Consider the following 16,923-nt stretch of genomic DNA (forward strand, 5'->3'; position numbering starts at 1 on the left):
AAAGAGCATAGTATCAACATATAAACAGATACATAGGCTAATGGAACAGAATGGAGAATTCAGAAAGTAATCCATGTATCTCCAGCCAATTGATTTTTGAATTTTGAATTAAAGGCACCAAGAACACTCACTGGAGAAAGGATAGTCTCTTTAATATATGGTGCTGGGAAAATGGATATCTGTGTGCAGAAGAATGAAACTAAACTCCCACTTCTCACCCTATTCAACAATGAGCTCCAAATGGGACAAATAACTAAATCTAAGACCTCAAACTATAAAAGCACTAGAAAAAACAATAGTAGAAACACTTCAGGACACTGGTCTGGGAAAAGATTTTATGAATAAGACTTCAAACACACAGGCAACAAAAGCAAAAACAAATGGGGCTATATAAAACTAAAAAGCTCTGTATAACGAAGAAAATAATCAACATGAAGAAAAAACAGCCTACAAAATGGGAGAAAATGTTTTCAAACTATTCACCCAATAGGGGATTAACATCCAGAATACACAAGAAACTCAAATATCTCAACAGCAAAAGAACAAACAATTCAATGAAAAGGGGGCAAATAATATGAACAGACATTTCTCAAAAGAAGACATACAGATGGCTAATAAATCTGTATACAAAAATACTCAACATCACTAAGCATCAGAGAAATGCAATTCAAAACCACAGTGAGGGCTGGGTGCGGTGGCTCCTGCCCGCGGCTCCCACCAGTGGCTCCCGCCCGCAACCCCAGCACTTTGGGAGGTCAAGGAGGGTGGATCCACTGAGGTCAGGAGTTCCTGATCAGCCTGGCCAACATGGTGAAACCTCATCTCTACTAAAAATACAAAAAATTAACTGGGCCTGGTAGTGCATGCCTATAGTCCCAGCTACTTGGAAACTGAGACAGGAGAATCACTTGAACCCAAGAGGCGGAGGCTACAGTGAGCTCAGATCGTGCCAAACTGCATTCCAGCCTGGGTGACAGAGCGAGACTCCATCTCAGGGAAAGAAAAACAAAAATACACTGAGGTATCGGCTCACCCTAGTTAGGATGGCTGTTACCAAAAAGACAAAAAATAACAAATGCTGGTGAAGATGCAGAAAAAAATAGAACTCTTATACACTATTGGTGGGGATGTGAACTACTACAGCTTCCATAAAGAACAGTATGGAGGTTTCTCAAACAACTACAAATAGAACTACCACATGATCTAGCAATCTCACTACTGGGCATTTATCCAAAGGAAGGGAAATCAGAACATTGAAGAGACATTTGCACCCTCATGTTTATTGTGGCACTATTCACAATAACCAATATATGAAATCAACCTAGATTTCCAACAAAAGATTAATGGATAAAGCAAATGTGGTATATATACACACAATGAAATATTATTCAGTCATAAAAGAATAAAATTCTGTCATTTGCCATGACATGGATGGAACTAGAAGACATTATATTAAGTGAAGTAATCCAGGAATAGAAAGTAAAATACTGCATATTCTTATTCATATAATCGAAGCTAAAAATGCTGATCTCATAGAAGTGAAAAGTACAGCAGAAGATACTAGAAGTTGGCAAAGGTAAGGGAAAGAGGAGAATAGGGAAAATTTCTTAAAAGATATGCAATTGTAGTTAGATAGGAGGAATAAATTCTAGAGTTCTATAGCCCTGTAGAATTACTATAGAGTTAACAATAATATACTATATAGTTTCAAATAACTAGAATGAAAAAAAGTGAATGTTCAAGATGTTCAAGAACTGAATGTTCAAGAAATAATAAATGTTCAAGAAGATGAATATGCCAATTACCTTTATTTGCTCACTATACATTATATGTATTGAAATATCACTATGTACCCCATGAATGTGTACAATTATTGTATGCCAATGAAAAGAAAAAGATATAATTTGTGGGGAGTGGGTGGAGGAGGAAGTGTCATGGTGCCAGACGTGGAGCTTCTTCTCATTGGCTCTTACTAGGGAACAGCTGGACGACAGGCCAAGTAGCCAATGTGGAGTGCAGGTCGATAAAGAGCTCTCCTAGTGCCAGCAGATGGCTAACCTCATCCAAGATGTGGCACAGCATCTCAATGTCTCTCAGCTTACAGTAAACACTGCAATTATTTATATATACTATTCTTTCACCAAATTCAATAGGAATCCTTGGAGTAAAATGTCTGCAGACTGATGAGGAGGTAATGTGAATGAATTAGTGGATTTCACCAGAAACTTTGGAAGAGTGCTGGGTATCAGTGTTGCACTAAAGGAAGATGAAAATTGAGCTCTCTTTAGAGGAAACAGAAATACTTCTGTGAGGAATGTGGATAATATTGTCAACCTGTAATTTTTTGGCAGTGAAAGGGGAGGAACAGGCTCAAAAACTTGAAGATGTTATTAAAGTAGCACATGCTTGTCTTCACTCCCTAGAGTGCTGGATACCAAATGTGGTATTTACTTTCAGCAGACTCAAGAATTGGTTTTAATTGAAAGCATAACCCTACAAACACCAGATTTTGAGATCAACATTGAACATCCACAATCAGATGTGGTAAAATGTACCAAGTTAGTAAAAGCAAGCAAGGATTTGACAGAGACATCTTATTTCATGGCTATAAACAGTCTGCATCACATAACCTTCTCTCTTCAGTACAAACCAACAGTGATAGCACATGTATACATTCATTTGACTTGCAAATGATTCAATTGAGAGATTCCTGTGTTCATTGATGGAAAGTGTTGGCGGTAATATGTGGATTCTACAGTTACTCTAGAATTATTAGATGAGCTAAAATATGAGTTTCTAAAAATATTAGAGAAAACACCTGTTAAGTTGAAAAGGATTAGAAACTCAAAGGCCAATCAGTCATTTAATAAACCAAAAATAGATGATATTTATCAGAGACACCACTTCTTTATCTTTGGTCCAGAATTCCATTTTAATAGATAGTATCACAGATGTGCCTATAAACCCACGTTTTCAGAAATGATCTACATTGGCATTCCCTAGGCCACTACTTCTTTACTTTTCTTTTTCTTTTTTTAAATTAAGTGTCAATACATGTGTAGAACATGCAGGTAGGTATACTTGTGCCATGGTGGTTTGCTGCACCTATTGACCCCTCCTCTAAGTTCCGTTCCCTCACCCTCCCCACCCTGTAACAGGCCCTGGTGTGCATTGTTTCCCTTACTGTGTCCATGTGTTTTCATTGTTCAACTCCCACTTATGAGTGAGACCATGTGGTGTTTGGTTTTTGTTTCTGTGTTAGTTTGCTGAGGATGAGGGCTTCCACCTTCATCCATGTCTCTGTAAAGGACATAAACTCATTCTTTTTCATAGCTGCATAGTATTCCATGGTGTTTATGTACCATATTTTCTTTTTTAAAAAATTATTATTATACTTTAAGCTCTAGGGTACATGTGCACAACGTGCAGGTTTGTTACATATGTATACATGTGCCATGTTGGTGTGCTGCACCCATTAACTTGTCATTTACATTAGGTTTATTTCCTAATGCTACCCCTCCCCCATCTCCCCTCCCCACAATAGGCCCCGGTGTGTGATGTTCCCCTTCCTGTGTCCAAGTGATCTCATTGTTCAATTCCCACCTATGAGTGAGAACATGTGGTGTTTGGTTTTCTGTTCTTGCGATAGTTTGCTGAGAATGATGGTTTCCAGCTGCATCCATGTCCCTACAAAGGACATGAACTCATCCTTTCTTATGGTTGCATAGTATTCCATGGTGTATATGTGCCACATTTTCTTAATCCAGTCTGTCACTGATGGACATTTGGGTTGGTTCCAAGTCTTTGCTATTGTGAATAGTGCCACAATAAACATACGTGTGCATGTGTCTTTATAGCAGCATGATTTATAATCCTTTGAGTATATACCCAGTAATGGGATGGTTGGGCAAATAGTATTTCTAGTTCTAGATCCTTGATGAATCACCACACTGTTTTCCACAATGGTTGAACTAGTTTACAGTCCCACCAACAGTGTAAAAGTGTTCCTATTTCTCCACATCCCCTCCAGCACTTGTTGTTTCCTGATTTTTTAATGATTGCCATTCTAACTGGTGTGAGATGATATCTCATTGTGGTTTTGATTTGCATTTCTCTGATGGCGAGTGATGATGAGCATTTTTTCATGTGTCTGTTGGCTGTATGAATGTCTTCTTTTGAGAAGTGTCTGTTCATATCCTTTGCCCACTTTTTGATGGGGTTGTTTGTTTTTTTCTTGTAAATTTGTTTGAGTTCTTTGTAGGTTCTGGATATTAGCCCTTTGTCAGTTGAGTAGATTGCAAAAATTTTCTCCCTCTCTGTAGGTTGCCTGTTCACTCTGATGGTAGTTTCTTTTGCTGTGCAGAAGCTCTTTAATTTAATTAGATCCTGTTTGTCAATTTTGGCTTTTGTTGCCGTTGCTTTTGGTGTTTTAGACATGAAGTCCTTGCCCATGCCTGTGTCCTGAATGGTATTGCCTAGGTTTTCTTCTAGGGTTTTTATGGTTTTAGGTCTAACATTTAAGTCTCTAATCCATCTTGAATTAATTTTCGTATAATGAGTAAGGAAAGGATCCAGTTTCAGCTTTCTACTTATGGTTAGCCAATTTTCCCAGCACCATTTATTAAATAGGGAATCCTTTCCCTATTTCTTGTTTTTGTCAGCTTTGTCAAAGATCAGATGGCTGTAGATGTGTGGTATTATTTTTGAGAACTCTGTTCTGTTCCATTGGTCTATATCTCTGTTTTGGTATTAGTACCGTGCTGTTTTGGTTACTGTAGCCTTGTAGTATAGTTTGAAGTCAGGTAGCGTGATGCCTCCAGCTTTGTTCTTTTGGTTTAGGATTGTCTTGGAAATGCGGGGTCTTTTTTGGTTCCATACGAACTTTAAAGCAGTTTTTCCCCAATTCTGTGAAGAAAGTCATTGGTAGCTTACTGGGGATGACATCGAATCTATAAATTACCTTGGGCAGTATGGCCATTTTTACAATATTGATTCTTCCTATCCATGAGCATGGTATGTTCTTCCATTTGTTTGTGTCCTCTTTTATTTCACTGAGCAGTGGTTTGTAGTTCTCCTTGAAGAGGTCCTTTACATCCCTTGTAAGTTAGATTTCTAGATATTTTATTCTCTTTGAAGCTATCGTGAATGGAAGTTCATTCATGATTTGGCTCTCTGTTTGTCTGTTACTCGTGTATAAGAATGCTTGTAATTTGCACATTGATTTTGTATCCTGAGACTTTGCTGAAGTTTCTTATCAGCTTAAGGAGATTTTGGACTGAGATAATGGGGTTTTCTAAATACACAATCATGTCATCTGCAAAGAGGGACAATTTGACTTCTTCTTTTCCTAACTGACTACGCTTTATTTCTTTCTCTTGCCTGATTGCCCTAGTCAGAATTTCCAACACTATGTTGAATAGGAGTGGTGAGAGAGGGCATCCCTGTCTTGTGCCAGTTTTCAAAGGGAATGCTTCCAGTTTTTGCCCATTCAGTATGATATTGGCTGGGGGTTTGTCATAAATAGCTCTTATTACTTTGAGATACATTCCATGAATACCAAATTTATTGAGAGTTTTTAGCATGACGGGCTGTTGAATTTTGTCAAAGGCCTTTTCTGCATCTATTGAGATAATCATGTGGTTTCTGTCTTTGGTTCTGTTTATGTGCTGTTCTGTTTATTGATTTGCATATGTTGAACCAGCCTTGCATCCCAGGGATGAAGCCCACTTGATCATGGTGGATAAGCTTTTTGATGTGCTGCTGGATTCGATTTGCCAGTATTTTATTGAGGATTTTTGCATCGATGTTCATCAGGGATATTGGTCTAAAATTCTCTTTTTTTGTTGTGTCTCTGCCAGGCTTTGGTATTAGGATGATGTTGGCCTCATAAAATGAGTTAGGGAGGGTTCCCTCTTTTTCTATTGATTGGAATAGTTTCAGAAGGAATGGTACCAGCTCCTCCTTGTACCTCTGGTAGAATTTGACTGCGAATCTGTCTGGTCCTGGACTTTTTTTGGTTGGTAAGCTATTAATTATTGCCTCAATTTCAGAGCCTGCTGTTGGTCTATTCAGGGATTCAACTTCTTCCTGGTTTAGTCTTGGGAGAGTGTAAGTGTCCAGGAAATTATTAATTTCTTCTAGGTTTTCTAGTTTATTTGTGTAGAGGTGTTTATAGTATTCTCTGATAATAGTTTGTATTTCTGTGGGGTCGGTGGTGATATCCCATTTATCATTTTTTATTGCATCTATTTGATTCTTCTCTCTTTTCTTCTTTATTAATATTGCTAGCAGTCTATCAATTTTGTTGATCTTTTCAAAAAACCAACTCCTGGATTCATTGATTTTTTTTTGGAGGATTTTTTGTGTCTCTATCTCCTTCAGTTCTGCTCTGATCTTAGTTATTTCTTGCCTTCTGCTAGCTTTTGAATGTGTTTGCTCTTGCTTCTCTAGTTCTTTTCATTGTGATGATAGGGTGTCAATTTTAGATCTTTCCAGCTTTCTCTTGTGGGCATTTAGTGCTATAAATTTCCCTCTATACACTGCTTTAAATGTGTCCCAGATATTCTGGCATGTTGTATCTTTGTTCTCATTGGTTTCAAAGAACATCTTTATTTCTGCCTTCATTTCGTTATGTACCCCATATTCATTCCGGAGCAGGTTGTTCAGTTTCCATGTAGTTGAGCGGTTTTGATTGAGTTTCTTAATCCTGAGTTCTAGTTTGATTGCACTGTAGTCTGAGAGACAGTTTGTTATAATTTCTGTTCTTGTACATTTGCTGAGGAGTGCTTTACTTCCAACTATGTGGTGAATTTTGGAATAAGTGCTATGTGGTGCTGAGAAGAATGTATATTCTGTTGATTTGGTGTGGAGAGTTCTGTAGATGTCTATTAGGTCCACTTGGTGCAGAGTTGAGTTCAATTCCTGGATATCCTTGTTAACTTTCTGTATCATTGATTTGTCTAATGTTGACAGTGGGGTGTTGAAGTCTCCCATGATTATTGTATGGGAGTCTAAGTCTCTTTCTAAGTCTCCAAGGACTTGCTTTATGAATCTGGGTGCTCCTGTATTGGGTGCATATATATTTAGGATAGTTAGCTCTTCCTGATGAGTTGATCCCTTTACCATTATGTAATGGCCCTCTTTGTCTCTTTTGACCTTTGATGGTTTAAAATCTGTTTTATCAGAGATTAGGATTGTAACCCCTGCTTTTTTTTGTTTTCCATGTGCTTGGTAGATCTTCCTCCATCCTTTTATTTTGAGCCTATGTGTGTCTCTGCATGTGAGATGGGTCTCCTGAATACAGCACATTGATGGGTCTTGACTCTTTATCCAATTTGCCAGTCTGTGTCTTTTAATTGGACTATTTAGTCCATTTACATTTAAGGTTAATATTGTTATGTGTGAACTTGAACCTGTCATTATGATATTGGCTGGTTATTTTGCTCGTTAGATGATGCAGTTTCTTCCTAGCATCGATGGACTTTACATTTTGGCATGTTTTTGCAATGGCTGGTACCGGTTGTTCCTTTCCATGTTTATGCTTCCTTCAGGATCTCTTGTAGGGCAGGCCTGGTGGTGATAAAATCTCTAAGCATTTGCTTGTCTGTAAAGGATTTTATTTCTCCTTCACTTATGAAACTTAGTTTGGCTGGATATGAAATTCTGGGTTGAAAATTCTTTTCTTTAAGAATGTTGAATATTGGCCCCCACTCTCTTCTGGCTTGTCAAGTTTCTGCTGAGAGGTCTACTGTTAGTCTGATGGGCTTCCCTTTGTGGGTAACCCAACGTTTCTATCTGGCTGCCCTTAATATTTTTTCCTTCATTTCAACTTTGGTGAATCTGACAATTATGTGTCTTGGAGTTGCTCTTCTCGAGGAGTATCTTTGTGGCATTCTCTGTATTTCCTGAATTTGAATGTTGACCTGCCTTACTAGGTTGGGGAAGTTCTCCTGGATGATATCCTGCAGAGTGTTTTCCAACTTGGTTCCATTTTCCCCATCACTTTTAGGCACACCAATCAGACGTAGGTTTGGTCTTTTCACATAATCCCATATTTCTTGGAGGCTTTGTTCATTGCTTTTTACTCTTTTTTCTCTTCACTTCTCTTTGCTTCATTTCATTCATTTGATCTTCAATCTCTGATACTCTTTCTTGCAGTTGATTGAGTCAGTTACTGAAGCTTGTGCATTTGTCACGTAGTTCTTGTGTCATGGTTTTCATCTCTATCAGTTCTTTTAAGGTCTTCTCTGCATTGATTTTTCTAGTTATCCATTCATCCATTCTTTTTTCAAGGTTTTTAGTTTCTTTGCACTGGTTACATAGTTCCTCCTTTAGCTCTGAGAAGTTTGATCGACTGAAGCCTTCTTCTCTCAACTCGTCAAAGTCATTCTCTGTCCAGCTTTGTTCTGTTGCTGACGATGAGCTGCGTTCCTTTGGAGGGGGAGATGCACTCTTATTTTTTGAATTTCCAGTTTTTCTGCATTGCTCTTTCCTCATCTCCGTGGTTTTATCTGCCTTTGGTCTTTGATGATGGTGATGTACTGATGGGGTTTTGGTGTGGTTGTCCTTTCTATTTGTTAGTTTTCCTTCTAACAGTCAGGGCCCTCAGCTGCAGGTCTGTTGGAGATTGCTTGAGGTCCACTCCAGACCCTGTTTGCCTAGGTATCAGCAGTGGAGGCTGCAGAATGCTGGACAGTGAGTGTTGCTGTCTCATTCTTGCTCTGGAAGCTTCGTCTCAGGGGTGTACCTAGCCGTGTGAGGTGTGAGGTGTTGGTCTGCACCTAGTGGGGGATGTCTCCCAGTTTGGCTACTTGGGGGTCAGGGACCCACTTGAGCAGGCAGTCTGTCCATTCTCAGATCCCAACCTCCATGCTGGGAGAACCACTCCTCTCTTCAAAGCTGTCAGACAGGGACATTTGCCTCTGCAGAGGTTTCTGCAGCTTTTTGTTTAGCTACACCCTGTCCCCAGAGGTGGAGTGTACAGAGGCAGGCAGGCCTCCTTGAGCTGCAGTGGGCTCCACTCAATTCGAGCTTCCAGGTGGCTTTGTTTACCTACTTAAGCCTCAGCAATGATGGGCATCCCTACCCCAGCCTCACTGCCGCCTTGCAGTTAGATCTCAGACTGCTGTGCTAGCAAGGAGGGAGGCTCTGTGGGCGTGGGACCCTCTGGGCCAGGTGTGGGGTATAATCTCCTGGTGTGCCATTTGCTAAGACCCTTGGTAATGCGCAGTATTAGGGTGGGAGTTACCCGATTTTCCAGGTGCTGCGTGTCTCAATTTCCTTTGGCTAGGAAAAGGAATTCCCTTCCCCGTTGTGCTTCCCAAGTGAGGCGATGCCTCACCCTGCTTCAGCTCTCACTGGTCGGGCTGTGCCCGTAGATCAGCACCAACTGTCTGACACGCCCCAGTGAGATGAACCCAGTACCTCAATTGAAAATGCAGAAATCACCCGTCTTCTTTGTTGCTCATGCCGGGAGCTGGAGGCTGGAGCTGTTCCTATTCGGCCATCTTGGGCATGCCCCCCGCAAGCCGGTATCACACATTTTCTTTTCTAAAAATTTGTAAATTTATTTTATTTTACTTTAAGTTGCGGGATACACGTGCAGAATGTGCAAGTTTTTTACGTAGGTATACATGTGCCATGATGATTTGCTGCGTCTATTGATTCATCCTATAAATTCCCTCATCTCACCCCCAATCCCTCAGCAGGCTCTGGGGTGTGTTATTCCCCTCCCTGTGTCCATGTGTTCTCATTGTTCAACTCCCACTTATGAGTGAGAACATGTGGTGTTTGGTTTTCTCTTCCTGTGTTATTTTGCTGAGGATGATGTCTTCCAGTTTCATCCATGTCACTCCAAAGGACGTGATCTCATTCTTCTTTATAACTGCATAGTATTCCACAGTGTGTATGTACCACATTTTCTTTATCCAGTCTATCATTGATGGACATTTGGGTTGGTTCCATGACTTTTCTATTGTAAACAGTGCTGCAATAAACATATGTGTGCATGTATCTTTGTGGTAGAATGATTTATGTTCCTTTGGTCATATACCCAGTAATGGGATTGTTGGGTTAAATGGTATTTCTGGTTCTAGATCCTTGAGGAATCACCATACTGTCTTCCACAATGGTTGAACTAATTTACATTCCCTCCACAGCTTCACCAGTATCTATTGTTTCTTGACATTTTAATAATCACCATTCTGATTGGTGTGAGATTGTATCTCATTGTGGTTTTGATTTGTATTTCTCTGGTCATCAGTGATATTGAGCTTTTTTTTCTGTTTTTTTTTTTTTTTGGCCACATAAATGTCTTCTTTTGAGAAGTGTCTTTTCATATCCTTTGCCCACCTTTCTATAGGATTGTTTGTTTTTTTTTTCTTGTAAGTTTGTTTAAGTTCCTTGTAAATTCTGGACATTAGACCTTTGTCAGATGGGTAGATGGCAAAATTTCTCTCCCATTCTGCAGGTATGATACTTCCTTTGGCTGTGCAGAAGCTCTTTAGTTTAATTAGATCCCATTTGTTGATTTTTGCTTTTGTTGCAACTGCTTTAGGTGTTTTATTCATGAAGTCTTGCCCTGAATGGTGTTGCATACGTTTTCTTCTAGGTTTTTTTATGGTTTTGAGTTTATATTTAAATCTTTAATCCATCTCGAGTTAATTTTTGTATAAGGTGTAAGGAAGGGGTCCAGTTTCTGTAGATGGCTAGCCAGTTTTTCCAGCACCATTTACCCCATTTATTGACTAAGAGATTCTTTCCCTGTTGCTTCTTTTTTGTCAGATTTGTCAAAGATCAGATGGTTTTAGATGTGTGGTATTACTTCTGAGGTCTCTGTTTTGTTCCATTGGTCTATATGTCAGTTTTGGTACAAGTACCATGCTGTTTTGGTTATTGTAGCCTTGTAGTATAGTTTGAAGTCAGGTAGTGTGATACTTCCAGCTTTGTTCTTTTTGCTTAGGATTGTCTTGGCTATATGGGGTCTTCTTTGATTCCATATGAAATTTAAAGTAGTTTTTTTTCTAATTCTGTGAAGAATATCAATGGTAGTTTGATGCACTCAATTCAATACCATTGAATCTATAAACTACTTTGGGCAATATGGCCATTTTAATGATATTGATTCTTCCTATCCATGAGGATGGAATGTTTTTCCATTTGTTTGTGTCCTCTCTTGTTTCCTTGAGCAGTGGTTTGTAGTTCTCTTTGAAGAGGTCCTTCACATCCCTTGTTAGCTGCATTTCTAGGTATTTACTTCTCTTTGTAGCAATTGTGAATGGGAGTTCATTCGTGATTTGTCTCTCTGCTTGTCTACTGTTGGTGTCAAGGAATACTTGTGATTTTTGCACACTGATTTTGTATCCTGAGAATTTACTGAAGTTTCTTATCAGCTTAAGGAGTTTTGGGCTGACATAATGGGGTTTTCTAAATATATAATCATGTCATCTGCAAACAGAGACAATTTGACTTCCTCTCTTTCTGTTTGAATACCCTTTATTTATTTCTCTTGCCTGATTGCTGTGGCCAGAACTTCCAATAATATGTTGAATAAGAGTGGTGAGAGAGGGCATCCTTGTCTTGTAGTTGTTTTCCAAGGGAAAGCTCCTAGCTTTTGCCCATTCAACATGCTACTGGCTGTGGGTTTGTCATAAATGGCTGTTATTATTTTGAGACATGTTCCATCAATACCTAGTTTATTGAGAGTTTTTAGCATAAAGGGATGTTGAATTTTATTGAAGGCCTTTTCTGCATCTATTGAGACAATCGTGTGGTTTTGTCTTTGGTTCTGTTTATGTGATGGGTTACGTTTATTTATTTGCATGTGATGACCCAGACTTGCATCGCAGGGATGAAGCCTACTTGATCATGGTAGATAAGTTCTTTGATGTGCTGCTGGATTTGATCTGCAGGTATTTTATTGACAATTTTCACATTGATGCTCATCAGGGATATTGGCCTAAAGTTTTCTTTTTTGTTGTTGTTGTGTTTCTGGCAGATTTTGATATCAGGATGATTCTGGCTTCATAAAATGAGTTAGGGAGGAGTCTCTCCTTTTCAATTGTTTGGAATAGTTTCAGAAGGAATGGTATCATCACCTCTTTGTACCTCTGGTAGAATTCAGCTGTGAATCCATCTGGTCCTGGGATATTTTTTGGTTGGTAGGCTATTAATTGCTGCCTCAATTTCAGAACTTTTTGTTGATCTATTTAGGGATTTGACTTCTTCCTGGTTTAGTCTTGGGAGGCTGTATGTGTCCAGGAATTTATCAATTTTTCCTAGATTTTCTAGTTTATTTGCATATAGATGTTTATAGTATTCTCTGATGGTAGTTTGTATTTCTCTAGGGTCAGTGGTGATATCCCCTTTATTACATTGTGTCATTTAATTCTTCTCTCTTTTCTTCTTTATTAGTCTAGCTAGTAGTCTATCTATTCTGTTAATTTTTTCAAAAAACCAGCTTCTGGATTCAGTGATTTTTTGGAGAGTTTTTTGTGTCTCTATCTCCTTCAATTCTGTTTTACACTTAGTTATTTCTTGTCTTTTGCTAGCTTTTGGATTAGTTTGCTCTTGTTTCTCTAGCTCTTTTAATAGTGATGTTAGGGTGTCAATTTGAGATATTTCTGGCTTTCTGATGTGGGTATTTAGTGCTATAAATTTTTCTCTACACACTGTTTTAGCTGTATCCCAGAGATTCCGGTAATTGTCTCTTTGTTCTCATTGGTTTCAAAGAACTTCTTGATTTCTGCCTTAATTTCATTATTTACTCAGGAGTCATTTAGGAGTAGGTTTTTCAATTTGCATGTAATCATGTGGTTTTGAGTGAGTTCCTTAATCCTGAGTTCTAATTTGATTGCACTGTGGTCTGAGAGACTCTTTGTTATGATTTAGTTATTTTGCACTTGCTGAGGAGTGTTTTACTTCCAATTTGTGGTCAATTTTAGAATAAGTGCTATGTGGCACTGATAGGAATGTGTATTCTGTTGATTTGGGATGGAGAGTTCTGTAGATGTCTATTAGGTCCGCTTGATCCAGAGCTGAGTTCAAATCCTGAATATTCTTGTTAATCTTCTGTCCTTTGATCTGTCTAACATTGACAGTGGGGTGCTAAAGTGTCTCACTACTATTGTGTGGGAGTCTATGTGTCTTTGTAGGTCTCTAAGAACTTGTCATTTTTTTTTTTTTTTTTTTTTGGAGACGGAGTCTCGCTCTGTCGCCCAGGCTGGAGTGCAGTGGCTGGACCTCAGCTCACTGCAAGCTCCACCTCCCAGGTTTACACCATTCTCCTGCCTCAGCCTCCCGAGTAGCTGGGACTACAGGCACCCGCCACCTTGCCCGGCTAGTTTTTTGTATTTTTTTAGTAGAGACGGGGTTTCACCATGTTAGCCAGGATGGTCTTGATCTCCTGACCTCATGATCCACCCGTCTTGGCCTCCCAAAGTGCTGGGATTACAGGCTTGAGCCACCGCACCCGGCTGAACTTGTTTTATGAATCTGGATCCTCCTGTATCAGATGCCTGTATATTGAGGATAGTTAGCTCTTCTCATTGAATTGATCCCTTTGCCATTATGCAATGCCCTTCTTTGTCTTTTTTGAAATTTGTTGGTTTAAAGTCTGTTTTGTCAGGGACTAGAATTGAACCACATGATTTTGTTTGTTTGTTTGTTTTTTGCTTTTTATTTGCTTGGTAAATTTTCCTTCATCCCTTTATTTTGAGCCTATGTGTGTCTTTGCACATGAGATGAATCTCCTGAATACAGCACACTGATGGGTCTTGACTTTTTATCCAATTTGCCGGTCTGTGTCTTTTAACTGGGGTATTTATCCCATTTACATTTAAGGTATTGCTATGTGTGAGTTTGATCCTGTCATCATGATGCTATCTGCTATTTTGCACACTAGTTGATACAGTTTCTTCATAGTGTCATTGGTCTCTATATTTTGGCATATTTTTGCAGCGTCTGGTACCAGATTTTCCTTTCTATATTTAGTGCTTCCTTCAAGAGCCCTTGCAAGACAGGCCTAGTGGTGACAAAATCCCTCAACATCTGCTTGTCTGAAAAAGATTTTATTTATCCTTTGCTTATGAAGCTTAGTTTGGTGGGATATGAAATTCTGGGTTGAAAATTCTTTCTTTAAGAATGTTGAATATTGGCCCTTAATCTCTTCTGGGTTGTAGAGTTTCGCTGAGGGGTCCACTATTAGTCTGATGGGCTTCCCTTCGTAGATGACCTGGCCTTTCTCTCTGGCTGCCCTTAACACCTTTTCCTTCATTTTGCCCTTGGAGAATCTGATGATTATATGTCTTGGAGTTGTCCTTCTCATAGAGTATCTTAGTGGTGGTGTCCCCTGTATTTCACGAATTTGCGTGTTGGCCATCTTGCTAGGTTGGAGAAGTTGTCCTGGGTAATATCCTGAAGTGTGTTTTCCAGCTTGTTCCCATTCTCCCCGTCTTCTTCAGGTACTCCAATCAATCATAGATTTGGTCTTTCTATGTAGTCGCATATTTCTTGGAGGCTTTGTTTGTTTGTTTGTCATTCTTTTTTCTCTAACCTTGTCTGTATATTTTGTTTCAAACTCAAAGTGGTCTTCAAACTCTGATATACTTTCTTCTGCTTGGTCGATTTGGCTATTGATATTTGTGTATGCTTCACGAAGTTCTCATGCTGTGTTTTTCAGCTCTATCAGGTCATTTATATCCCCCTCTCAGCTGGTTATTCTAGCTAGCAGCTCCTCTAACCTTTTATCAAGGTTCTTAGCTTCTTTGCATTGGATTAGAACATGCTCCTTTAGCTCACCAAAGTTTTTTTTATTACCCGTCTTCTGAAGCCTAGCTTTGTCAATTCATCCATCTCATCCTCCATCCAGTTCTGTGCCCTTGATGGAGAGGTGTGGTGATTGTTTAGAAAAGAAGAGGTACTCTGGCCTTTGGGTTTTCAGCATTTTTTCATTGATTGTTTCTCATCTACGTAAGTCTGTCTAGTTTTGATCTTTGAGGCTGCTGACCATTGGATGGGGTTTTTATGGAGACCTTTTGTTTTGCTGATGCTGTTGTTGTTGCTTTCTGTTTGCTTTCTTTCAATGGTCAGGTCCCTTTTCTGTAGGGCTGCTGCAATTTGCTGGGGGTTCACTTCAGGCCCTATTCATCTGGTTCACTCCCACACCTGGAGTTGTCACTCAAGGAGGCTGAATAACAGCAAAAATGTTACCTCTCCTTCTTCTGGGATCTCTGACCTCAAGGGGCACCAACCTGATGCCAGTAGTATTGCTTCTGTATAGGGTGTCTGATAACCCCTCTTGGAGGTTCTCACCCAGCTGGGTGGCAGGGGGGAACAGGACCCATTTAATGAAGCACTTTGACTGTCCCTTGGTGGAGGGGGCATGCTTCGCTGGGGGGAAACCCACTCATCAGGGCTCCCTGGATTCCTCAGAACTACCAGCAGGAAAGGCTAAGTCTGCTAGTCTGCAGAGACTGTGGCCACCTCTCCCGTTAGGGACTCAGGCCCTGGGAGATCAGGGTTTTGTTCCTGAGCCTCTGGCTGGAGTTGGTGGAGTTCCTGCAGGGAGGCCCTGCCCAGTGAGGAAGGATGGGTCAGGGTCAGGCTAGGCCAGTACTTCTAAATTCAGGCAATATTTCTGTAAAAGACAGTCATATATTGATAATTTGTCAGTGTTAGCAATAGGAATGTCAAATATCTCATACATTTGCCATCACACAAGGAACAGCCTCAACATCAAGAATCAGCAAGGACAGAACAGATATACTCACAGAAGTAGGAGACATTTTTGTCTAGTAGCCAGTACTACATCAACTTACAACAGGGACTTCTATGTTACTGCATTCAGGATTACATCACAGACCTGACAAAATTTCTAATCATTCTTCTATTAAGCAAGAATATACTCATAAAGCAGGCAGCAGTAAATACCATGGGCCAATTTCTGCTACACTTGGAATAATTCCTCAGAAAATATCTTCAGATAAATAAAGAAAAAAATGAAAGCTAGAAACTCTTGATCTTAATGTGCAGGACTGAAATTATGGATTTTAGTACCACATACTGATAAAAGCACCAATAAAGGAGAGCTGCCCTTGTTGAAAATTAGTTGACCTATAAGGTTGGAATTTATATCTGCACTGTTTATTCTGTTTCATTGGGCTATGTGTCTGTTTTTGTGCCAGAACCATACTGTTTTGATTACTATTGCTTTATAATATAATTTGAAATCAAGAAGTACGATTTCTCCAACCATGTTTTTCTTTCCCCTGATTATTTTGACTGCTCTAGGTCTCTTCCACAAAAATTTTAGACTTTTTTTTTTTTTCAAAAAAGTGCATTTGGAATTTTGATAAAGATTGTGTTGAATTTATAGACCTTTTGGGGTAGTATAGATATTTTGACAATTTTAATTCTCCTAATCCATAAACACTGGATGTTTACAGATTTTTTCAATGTGCAGATGTTTCACTTCCTTGGTTAAATGTATTCCTAGGTATTTTATTCTTTTTGATGCTTTCATGAATAGGTTTGTTTCTTGATTTCTTTTTCAGATAGTGTGTTATTGATGCAAGAAATGCAAGTGATATTTTAACATTAATTTTGTATCCTGAAACTTCACTGAATTCATTTATAAGTTTTGTCTACCTAAAAGCAACAGAAAGAGTGGCTCTTCAAAGACATGCATTTATTCAGGAATGAGCAGGGAATTATAATCTGGGATACAATTGCTAGAACAGATCATAGGCATATTCAAAGATGTTAGGACAAGAAGAAGCTATTAAGGCAAAAAGAGGAAGTTCATGCAAGCTGTCTTAGAACAAAGTTGATCAGTCACAGAAGCCCATTGCAGGGACTGGTGATTACTCATTGGTAACACTAATTGCCGTTGGGAAGATGTCTTCATAGAAGCAATTTATCTGGAAT

The 16,923-nt window shown here is 39.2% G+C and overlaps 1 pseudogene; it reads left to right on the forward strand.

The window, feature by feature from the left end:
- The first annotated feature begins 2,601 nt into the window (after positions 1–2,601).
- Positions 2,602–16,035, forward strand: LOC100425411 (cyclin-T2-like; annotated as a pseudogene).
- The last annotated feature ends 888 nt before the right edge of the window (positions 16,036–16,923 follow it).

The sequence above is a fragment of the Macaca mulatta genome, chromosome 1 (genome assembly GCF_049350105.2).
Source record: "Macaca mulatta isolate MMU2019108-1 chromosome 1, T2T-MMU8v2.0, whole genome shotgun sequence".
NCBI classification, from domain to species: Eukaryota; Metazoa; Chordata; class Mammalia; order Primates; family Cercopithecidae; genus Macaca; species Macaca mulatta.